Source organism: Struthio camelus, chromosome 1 (genome assembly GCF_040807025.1).
Source record: "Struthio camelus isolate bStrCam1 chromosome 1, bStrCam1.hap1, whole genome shotgun sequence".
In the NCBI taxonomy this organism is placed as follows: Eukaryota; Metazoa; Chordata; class Aves; order Struthioniformes; family Struthionidae; genus Struthio; species Struthio camelus.
In genome coordinates, this window is record NC_090942.1 from 191,898,306 (window position 1) to 191,909,522 (window position 11,217).

The 11,217-nt window shown below is 42.0% G+C and overlaps 1 pseudogene; it reads left to right on the top strand.

The window, feature by feature from the left end:
* The first annotated feature begins 312 nt into the window (after window positions 1-312).
* On the top strand, window positions 313-10,972 carry LOC138066026 (mitochondrial import inner membrane translocase subunit Tim23 pseudogene; annotated as a pseudogene).
* The last annotated feature ends 245 nt before the right edge of the window (window positions 10,973-11,217 follow it).

An 11,217-nucleotide genomic window follows, 5' to 3' on the forward strand; every position in this document is an offset into this window, starting at 1 on the left:
TTTTGGCTGTTCTTTGTCAATCTGTTTCTTGTTTGTCTAACCTAAATTTCATTGTCTATATCCCACATCCTGCTTACTCTGCATAAGCCAGAATGCTATGCTGAATATTGTGGACTTTGGGATCTGTCTGAGTGTAACAGGAAAAGCCGTAGGGTTGTTGGTGGGTCACTGGTGAGAGCAGAAACTCAGAAAGGGCGAAAGTAGGCATTTGGCTTTAACATTAATGTCTCCGTCGTTTCTACTGCCTCTTCATGCCTGCAAAGCAAGAAGAAAAATTTCTGAGATCATTGGGAATTCTCATTTGCTAGCACAATGACGGTAAGCAAGAATGATGTGACTGGTTAGAGAAAGGGAAGTCAGTTTAGCAGGGACACGTGTCACATAGAACAAGATGAATGAAAGTACCCACACAGATAAGGGGGGAAAAAAGTCAATAAAGCAATGTTATGCAAGGAAAGTCAAAACTCAGACACAGAAAAGGCCTCCCTAAACACGACTGTACTGTAGTTCTAATATTTTAGAGGTCAGAGGTTCACTGAAAGCCTTTGAAACAAAACCTTGTGCAATTTCTGAAACCGGTAGCCTGTTAATATGTATCAAAATCCACAGGTAGATTTTAGAAGAAAACATTTTAAAGATAAGTCAACTTCTAGGACATTCTCTGCTCTTACAGGACTCTGTTCTTCCCAGGAACTTTTTACTTCTGCTGGTTTTAGTTATTTGCAATTTAAAATAATGATTTAGCAATTGAGAAGTGTGATCCTGGCTCAGGAAAACCTTAAAAATGTGCTTCAGCAAGTTTAGATCTGTTTTTCAGTATTGACCTGAACACCCTCAACAAATTATACAGGACTATATTCTAAGGTGTTATCTGGTATGCCACATTCATCTAATAAGTCAAACAATTCTTCGGTGCATGTAGGGACAGATGTGATATTTATGCATCATTAAGGTTTTTAATAATGTGTAGGATGTGAAAAAAAAGGATAAACAGAAGATACTAAGATGAGAGAGTTAGGACACTGTGTCTGAAGTGGCGAACAGGGGCCCCGGCATAGCACAAAATTATAAATGCTTTCCTTTAACAGAACTGGATTGCTTTTCAGCAATGCAGGGCTACCTTCCTGCCTCTGTGATGAGCATACTGAAGAGGAATGCAATCTTTCTGGAGAAAGTGTGAGCCTTTTAATTTGCTGCAGTAGCAAAAGGGGCTGAAGGATGACAATACAAGCTGTACATGATGTGGCTATCCCAAAGATTTATTTACTCTGTTTAGTCGTTGATCACGAGATTGGTTGCTGCTGGGGAAGCTGAGAGTCTTCATTCAGGGTGGTCTTCCTGAGGCTTCAAAAAGGGCTGCTTTATGTCCTGAACTTTAGAGACAATTTGCAGATATCACTTTAGATCTGAGAATAATCCTGTTCCTGTTGCCTATTGAAGTCACTGTGCTCTGCTGCTGACTTTGCAAAGTCCAAACCATGGATCCTATTTGATCCTCACCAGTTCTGCCCTCCCTGTCAAATGTTTGCAATTTATCTGTTTACTGAATTTTCTGCTCTTTCCCAGTGCTGAGCTCTCCAGTCATCTTTACAGGGTGGCCTTAAGGCACTGGGTGACCCTGGCTTCTGCAGAGGGCATGTATAGAGGACACTGTTTCATGCACCCTGTGCAACCTCACACACGATGAGAGATGAGCTACTGCTGCAACCGGGTAAAGTTCCCTGCACGTGTGTGGTAGGTCCTGTTCGTCTGATGGGCCATGCACACAGTTTTGCTCTGCCATCTCCAACAGGATGTCAGCATCTCTTTTGAACTGGAGGCCCATTTTGTAACTAGGCACAGTTTATCGTCACATATTTCAACCTGTGTTTATCTTCCCTTAGTGTTTCACTGGGTCCTGTCCCAAAAGTCACTTCTTTATTAACTTTGAAGTTCTACGGCCGACTTCCGGAGTAAGGAGACGGACAAGACAAGATTTAACTTCTCTGTCCAACCCTTTTCTCACTCTTTTCCGTCCTAGTCCACCATTTTGTTCCTCACTCCTTCTCTGACCCAGAGGAAGTCTCTCTTTCTCCAGGCACTTCTTTATTCTCTGGCACTGAATCTATACGGTATTCTTATCCCTAATCTAACCTTCAGGGTTTTTTGATAGTTAAATTCCAGGTTGTCAGATGATATTGAGCTCGAATCCTGGGAAAAGCTAGAAATATTCGTTGATGTGAAGCCCACAGAGCTGTTAAGTTTCTGCCCATGAGTGTCAGTTGGAGAGTAATTCTGCTCTCGTAAGCTGTAATGTCTGTATCAGAGTTAGTCACCCTAAATTGCCTTCACAGCCATCATCAGTATTTTCAAGGTGGGACTCATCTGGTCTATTGTCGTTATCTACAATAGGATGAGATGAATGGCAGCTTAAATGAGTCTATTTCTCTCTCATTGATTATAATGGATGCTGGAGTCCGGGGGGGAGGCTACTTCAAATGTATCCTTATAAATAGAAATGTTTAGCAAGTTTAGTATGGTGCCAGAAATTATTCCCATCAGAGAGGAAGGAATCTCATCTATTCTAATGTGGATTTTCCATGTCCTGTCTAATTTACTATATGTAAAAATGATATGTAAAATAGCCACTTTTCCAGCAATGGCAAAGCTGTAGTTCAGAAAGGTGGAGTGATTTGCTGAAGTTTGCCAAGCAGCCTTTATTCAGCACTGAATTACTATATTGGTAGCTACTGGTATGGAGACAGGAATAAACGGAACCAAAGCATCCTGACCTGTCATCTTTTACCTATTCCTTCAAGCAATAGTACCTGCAGAGAGATCACAGAGAGAATAGCTCCATTTTCTTTCTTTTTGCATCCCAGATTTACCCACACACCTCAACTGCACAGACATTCTGGGAACTTGTATGGCTGGTAACCTCATTACAACGTGATTCGTGTGGTGAGAGAAATGAATGCTTGGAGTTACAGCTAACACTACAATCTACAAACGCAGAAGTGTAGATGCAATTTGCCCTTGCAAAAAATGAATACTTGGATCTTGGGCCCTCTAAAATATTTGCTCCTTGAAAATTCCTGTGTCTCTCACTTCCCTTTGTAGAGATAAAAACTTTTCTCTATAGGCAATAGATGAACATCAAGTGCTGCCGTTAAGTGTAATTCGAGCGTAAATTCTAATGTTGTGGGTGTCCTTCATGCCTTCCAAGAGCTGGGGCTGTCCATTTTCTACAACATTTGATAGAGCTGGACAACCTCTATCCGAAGGGTAGGATAAGATAAATTAGGTACTATTTGACAAAAGAGCCAGGTTTCTTCTCCTATATTAAAAATTGATGCAGAAGGACAAAGAAATCTTAACGTTTCTGGCCCTTACTCCTAATTCAGAGATTACACCAAACGCACAAGCTCAGTCTTGAAATAATAAGGAACCCAGCAACAAAAAAAGCAATTTAGAGGTAGCAGATATTTTGCCCCATACGTTTTGGTTGTATTGTTGAAAACTGTCAGGGGTGAAAGATTTTGATAAAATAAACTAACCTCAGGCCTCCGTGCGTAGCTACAATTGAATCTAAATGTACCCTTCATTTACTTCGTTTTCTTTTACCTTCCTACTTCATGCTTCCACGGACTATTTTTCTTATACTTAAGTAGCAGACGCAGAAGCATCACTTTGCTGACAAGAAAGCACTTGTTAAAGCTCCAGATGCTCATTTTGGACACTAATTCTGACTTCCCCATGGGATTTTGTCTTTTAAGTTCTAATTTATCAGTGCCTGTGGACAGTCATTCAAGTCTGGCAGCTATTAATTAATTCTAAAATCCTAATATAGTCAGGACAAATTGTGTTTTAGACACAACTGGCTGGGATGAACTCTAGATCTCGGCTTTTTACCTTGATTAGATGTAGTTATCAAGCTGAACTTGACCTACACCCATTAAAGGTTTAAATGCCATAGCAGGTATCCTTTTGAACTCATAACAAACAGCCAGCTCCTGTTTTAGACTAGCCTAGGCAACCTTTCAAACTACATGCTGCAAAAGGAGGTCTCACTTTATCTTCTTTTTTTGTTCAGAGACAAACAAGAAGCTGATAAAAGGCATCACATAAGCCTCTGTCTTAATAGCTTTCTCCAGATTCTCGTCATCTGACCTTTGTTACTGTCTGAATCATCTTCTATTGCATTGAAGTGTAACTTCCGTCCTTGTCATGGGATATTTTGCATTGCATCAAAAATAGTAGTTCCAGAAACATATCCTCCAGCTCTATTTGCTCCAGTTCACATACCTCACCCTGTCATAGTGCAGTTAAAGTCCTTGCAACTACCTTCCTGCCCCTTTCGCTTAGCTCTTATGTGCTCCATTATTTCATGGCTCAGCTGCTCTTTGTCACTGGGCTAGTAACATATTGCTGCAGGCATCTAGCCTCAATCTACCGTGATTCTAGGTGATTGCCAATTTGTTTTAAATATCTGCTTAAAAAAATCGGAGTGTAGAAAAATGGTTTTACAAATAAGAGCACACTCCCACTTATATCCATGTGCTTACTCCCTTTAAAATATTCCCTTGAAGACACAAGCCTGTCTGGTGAAGTCAGTGAGAGTCTTGCCATGGGCTAAAGCCTAAACTTCACTCTGGTATTGCTGCAAGTGATTTTATAAAATCACTAATGAGCAAAGAACTACACGAATCTGGGCTGTGAGATGCTGATTTGTCTTTTTAAATGCATGGATGCCATCAGTAACCCAAATACTCCAAGGAACAGGCCCAGAAGAGCGAGGACATGGGTCTAACACTTCTCATTTGCATTAAAATGCTACCTCAGGTGTGAGCTGCCTTTCCGCAAGACGGTCTTAGTGCCTTCACTTGAGGGGGTGTTGTCAGGCAGCATCACTGAACAGCTGGCTCCTTACTGTGAAAAAGTAGAAAGGACTGGCAGGTTGAAAAAGTGCTTGCCTTCTGGAAACAGCTCTCCCAAGCAAATTGAAGGCAAAGAGGAAAAGCACTGACTCACCGAAGTCAGTCTGTGTCTCCATGACATGCTGCGGAGAGGGGAGAGACGTGCAAGATGCTAACGGCAGTGAGTTCTGCCGAACACAACGGGCTACTATAATTTTTGGGAACACTGCCAGACTCCCACCTGACAGCCTCTGCATCGCTCCTGTTTGCCAGACTCACACTGATTTTATCAAGACTCTGAAGGAAAACAGCTGAAGAGACTTCTAGCAATGATTCCTTCTCCTTCACCCAACTTCACACTCAGCAGGACCCACTCCCTACTGAATGAGACTAGACATTAGCACAGACAAGTTTTCACTCACATGACAGAAATGCAAAAGCTTGAACATCTTTCAGATGTTGGTCCAGCAATTGGCTTCTACAGGTCTGTCCACCCCTAAAAAATATCTGCTACCACTTGCAGCTTCCTACACTATTCATTATTTAACAAGTGTTACTTCCAGGCCTTTGGTTATGTAATAAAGTGTCTGCGAGTAAGCCGAGTCCCTGAATGAAGATCATTTCTGCTGAGGCAGCTGCACAAAACCCTCTATCTATCCCAGTGCAAAGAGGAGAACCAAGCACAACGCACTGTAGTTTCAGCTGCCTTTTCCGCTAGGATTGCATCAAACCAGCAACCTTCAGTCTTGAGATAGACTTTAGACAGGTTTTTCTTCAACCTCGGGAAACTTTACCATGTTACTGGTCTTCCCACAAGGTCATTTCTTCTCAGCTTTTCAGTGAGGATGAGAGGAATTCTTCCTCTGCAAATTATCCAGCCTGCACCCCGAGGCTTTCCACATGTGCTGGTGTAATAGAGTTGATCAACTAATAGTAACAGGTGGGAGTAAGCGGAAAAACACTAAGAAAGACTTCAAAAGACGTAAGAAAAGGCTGGCAAACATCTAAATCCTATGGGGTTTGTCCCACTCACCTACCCATTACGTCCTATAAAAAATGTGCCACCTTGTCCTAAAACAGCTAGACACTTAGTGAGATCTTTTGCCACAGGTAGTGTGCAGCCCAACTCCCGTTGCCTTTTGCTCATTGGCACCTTTAAATAGCTATTACCTCCTTTCTCTGTATTCTGTCCTTTTCATTAATGCTCCTGTATTTTATCATCTAGTTAACTGTCAGTAAATGAAGTCTATTGCTCCCAAGAGGTTCTACTTTTTATATGTTACCAGTTTTGATTGTAGTATTCCCCATGTTGGAGTCACCTAAAATATTGACTTTATATTCAAGTATGTATCTGCCAGTTAAACATTCAGGCGGCATTTCTGCATAGGGACAAGCAGTGGACACCAAGAAACTCAGAGAGCTACTTGGAGTGGCCAGGAGATCTGCCTTCGTGAATAGGCCTTGTAGGCAGCTGCTTATGATGGCAGACATCTGGGAACAAAGGGTGGCATCCCTACCGTTCACTTTGCTGCTGTAGCCACAAAGTAGACAGCTGAGGTTTGCAAGGTGAAGGTTACGGTTGGGTGACATGGGGAGAAAAGCCAGAATGTGAAAGCATATGCTGGAAGGTGTACTCCTATCCGGTGCTACAGTCGGGGGGTGTCTCCCTCTCACTGAGCGTGTGTAATAACATATTTTCACAGCTGTTTCATCTGGTTTAGGGCATTACAAATCCAGTTGTCCACCCTGCTCCTCTGCTGATGGGCATTTCCAGCCAGCAGCACGGGCAGAGGGAATAGGGGAAGTCTGATCCTCCATGCTCCTGCAGCCTCTGGTGTGGAACAGGCAGTGAGAGCACTCGTGTCACTGCTGCACAGGCTGCTCTCTTTCATGATCGTGGAGCAGGGGGGTAAACTTTGCACTAGCCCAGGCTGTGTGTTCCTCTGTGTGCTGGCAGCTGGCAGGCTTTCTTTATACTTGGCTTGAAGAAGGAGAAAAGAAAACAAACGCAAAATTAATGCAATGGCATTTAATTCCCCATGGAGATCTGCAGGCATCAAAATAACCACTGTGTGTGTCAGTCAGTAACAACATTTCCTGCTATGTTGTGATATTGCCACCGAAAAAGGATCCTTTAGCAATCCAGCTGAAGTGTCAACATATCACTATTGTTGCAAGTACAGACTTTGAATCTGATAGAAATATAACAACAAATATCAATTTCCCTTGAACACTCAGATCAGTGCATGTGATGTTTTCCTGTGGGTTCAGTAGGCGTCATTAAAAGATCACATCCTGAGATGATGTAAAACAGCATAGCTCCATCGACCCACCCAGTTGTCTCCCATTTTGTATTTACCCAAACATTACTGGCTGCTAAGGATCTTGTACATCTCCCTGCCAAGTTTATTTAGGATTCTAAGCCCGTCTCACAGTCTCTCACAAGGTTGTTCCATAGTCCAGCTTAATATCCATATTGTCTTCTCCATCATCCAAGCAACAAGTTAAAAAACAGAACAGAACAAGACTGAGGTTATCTCAGACTTCATGAAACTCTTCAGGAACCCCTTCCTTTTTTGACAGTGAACCATCAACAGTGTATTTTTAGTAAGGTATCCGCCTAGTGTTATACCAGTGTTTCCTTAGTTCATTAAATACATTGGTTTCAGAGAGTTTACTCTTGACAAATCTATATTGACAGTTATTCAGCCTGTCCTTAGAGGCTTACGGTTTAATTTTTGCTTGTTCTGCTCCAGAACTTTTCCAAGAATTGAACTAAGCCAACTGATTTAAGCTAACTGATTTGTAATTCTTCAGCTCCTTTCCCCTCCTTCCTAGAGGCAGGCACCCTATATGTCCTTTCCAGTCTTCTGGCCCTTCACCCGCTCTCCAGGAGGTGTCTCTGGTAACTGATTGATTCTGACACTGCTTCAGCCTCTTTGCTAAGCTAACCCAGAGACATGGTTTATCAGACCTAGTCCACTGCAAAACACCTGCCTTAGCTAACCATACCTTGGACTGGCCCTTCCTTAGGTGAAGACTCTGCTGCTTTACCGTGGGGATAATTGTGTCAGCCACACACTCTCAGACCCCTATGAAAACATGGCCAGAAGGCATCTTCCCTCTGCAAAAGTGTGGTTAGGAGAAACACACTTAGCGGACAAAATGAAGAAAGCAGATCAGATTCACAGTACCAAGAGAGCCCCAGCCTCGTTTGCTTGACTTCTGGCTATCAGAAGAGGAGAGGGTAATTTTATGGGTGGAGGGGATTTTGTTTGCTTGTTTGTTTTTTTACCCTGAATATGCAACTAGGGGAAAGGGATAAGGGAACAAAACTGTTTGCAAATACGAGTGAAATTGTGCAAATAGTTTCACACCCAGGACGTGTGGAAGAGGGAAATGAAAACCTTAAACATTTAATGTTAAAGGCTTTAAACAGATTAAAATCCAAAATCAAAGGAAAACTTTCTATTTTGAATTAAACAAAGATTTGAATTCTGAAATGGATTTTGCTCTGCAATTAATTTGTCTGTTGTTTAAATGAGAAAAAATGAAAAATTGCCATTTGACAGAGACTGCAACTCATTTCAGTCTCAATTTTTCAGGGCAGCCAAATTGCGGAAAAAATCAATTGTTTGTGCAGCTCCTGTCTTAGAGCCTTGGAAAATTACCCTCTAGAGATAGCGATTATGGGAGTACTGGTGCAGAACAACATTTAACTGCAAGTTTAAATAAGAAGAACAAACTGAGCTTTGCATCATTTTGGAAGACGCCATCACACCTTGGTTTTGAAATGGGCTTACTCTTAAAATTTTGTCAGCAGTTTCTGAAGCAGTAATGAATATGGCTTGTGCTACTCCATGCCTTGCTGATGCCAGTGAGTATAGGTGTGTTTAGTGCTCTACATGCTGACAGCATCAAATGAGAGGTAGTTTTTTTGTTCTCGTATGACTGTGCTGCTGGGAAAGATGAGTTCTTTTGCTTTACTTGAATGTATGGACACCAGCATATGATGCCCTTTGCTAAAGAATTTGACTTTTCTTTGGAATCACAGAAGTTCTGAGTCTGACCATCGTAGCTCAGCAAATGACTTCTTGCTTTCTTCAGGCCTTGCCTAATAAGGAGAAAGTATTCAAGTGATGAGTGAAAAGGCTGATGAGTCTCATTTTTTTGCAGTAATATATCATTACTGAATGGAATTAATCAAGAAAACTATTTGGTTTAGACTTCTTTTTACAGCACCCAGAAGTTTGGTCCATGGATACTTATATATACTGAAAAAATGATCTAACATGTAATTCTTCAAGAGGAGCAGTTATTGTGTTCTGCTTATTGCGGTTAAGACAGCATTATTCTAAATTATATTCCATATAAATATTATGCTTCTATTCAAAAGTATGACACAATGCAATTTTGCTCTTCACTTCTTTCATCTTCCTGAAAAACATACCCTCACTTCTATAACTCTTTTATTTACTCATTTCTGAAAGGCTTGTGCTGAAACTGTTTAGATATATGGATATGATCCCATTAGGTATCCTTTTTTTCCCTTGAAACATGAGTGTTTCCTGTTACTAATTGTGAGTACTGTTTTTTGACCAATGGGTATAAGCCATTGCACCATTAAGTAAGGACATAAAATAGCCCTTCTTGGGGGATATTTAGAGAGTGCTGAACTGGGCTGTAAAGCAAGAGGACAAAATATACAGGGAGTGATCCTATGCTGGACAGCTTTCTAGAACTGAAGGACAAATACAGTCATCAGTGAAGTCAGTGAAAAGCTTCCAGTTGACTTTAGTGAGTTTTGGAGTGGACAGTAATGGAGGTATTCCCATTATCCACTGCAAACTGTCGCATTTAAGTGTAAATCAGAGGACCACAGTTAGAAGCATAAGGTCCCTAGGTAGCAGAGAGCCGTAAGAACTTCTCAAAGGGACATTTGGCTCAGATGAGCTCAGTCCCTAACAAGGCTTCCATTCAATGGTGTGAATATCACTTCTGCAGTGCAGACTATGGTGCTGCCATACATTTTGGTATAGATACAGAACATACGATCATTATCAATAGGCATCTAGACAAATGGCTCTCCCTACTTTTCAGTCCAAAGTAATGAGTTTCAAAATAGGTCACATTCTTTGCGCAAGTGACAAATGGAGATCCTGGAAATTAGAAGTGCATTGGGATTGCTTCTGTCTCTGTTTTCACACAGCTTCTTACCCACTTTGTATCAGACATCATTGAATACTTGGATCTCTCTTCTCGCCAGCGTTTCTGGTTGCCTCCAGTTTCTTCTCAGGCACAGCCTAAATATATGCATAATATGGTAATATTTTGCAGTAAAGAAATCAACAATCTTAATGATAATCTCATGAATGTACTGGAAATAGTCTTCCCCCGATGCAGATATCACATCTTGGTATCAAAAGCTGATCTTTGATCTTTGTGCATCTGCTCACAGAAGGAACAGAGCCATCAATGACTTCATGAGTGTCATTGTATGTAAGGGCCCTGAGAGCATCAAGGCACAGGCCTCAGCTGCCTTTTCAGTGGTGGGCTATCCCCATGCAGACTTGACTGGGGGGGCCATTAACTTGATTTAGTCCTTTGTCCCCGTATTTAAATTTGGGCTAGTACAGGACTCAGATTTATCTTTGAATTTATCTTGCACACAGAAGCCAAAAAAACTCAGGGCAGATTTGAACTGGCTTTTTTTTTTCTTTACTATGGAGGATGTTGTACAACTGGGGCAGCATGTGATGTGCTGAAAGGTTTGTGACTAGGATTGAAGGAGACAGAGAATATGATACAGCTGAAATTCAGAAACGCATTAATCCTTAATACGGTGGCAAGGCAAGGAGCATCACGGGCTAACGGGTCTGCTTTATAGTGTGCTTGGAGTCATCACCGAGAAAACAAGGAGTAGAAGAAGATCTGAATACTGCTGCTGCTGGAGCCAGGGCAGGAAGGGTACACAAAAGCATAGGGTGATAGCACAGGAGAGTACCACAGGTCTGTCACTCACCAGCCTCTGCGCTCTCTGTAACAACTAGGAGCCCATGGAGGCCTCCACAGCCTGAAAGTCCCTCCGAGCAGGGCAGCTGGTGTTGGAGGGAGGACACGCTTGCATAGTCTTCAATCACATGGATCGCAAGGCTGCCTGATGTTCTGTCCTGTTTCATTTACAATTATTGCAAGGTCAAAGGTGGCTTTCATGCTGGGAGTAAGCTCTTGACACCATTTAGCTGGACAGGCCCTTTCCTTCCTGCCAGCAAGCTGCTGAAGATGCTGGTCTGGCCTGTACAGGCCCAGAACCATAGCCCCC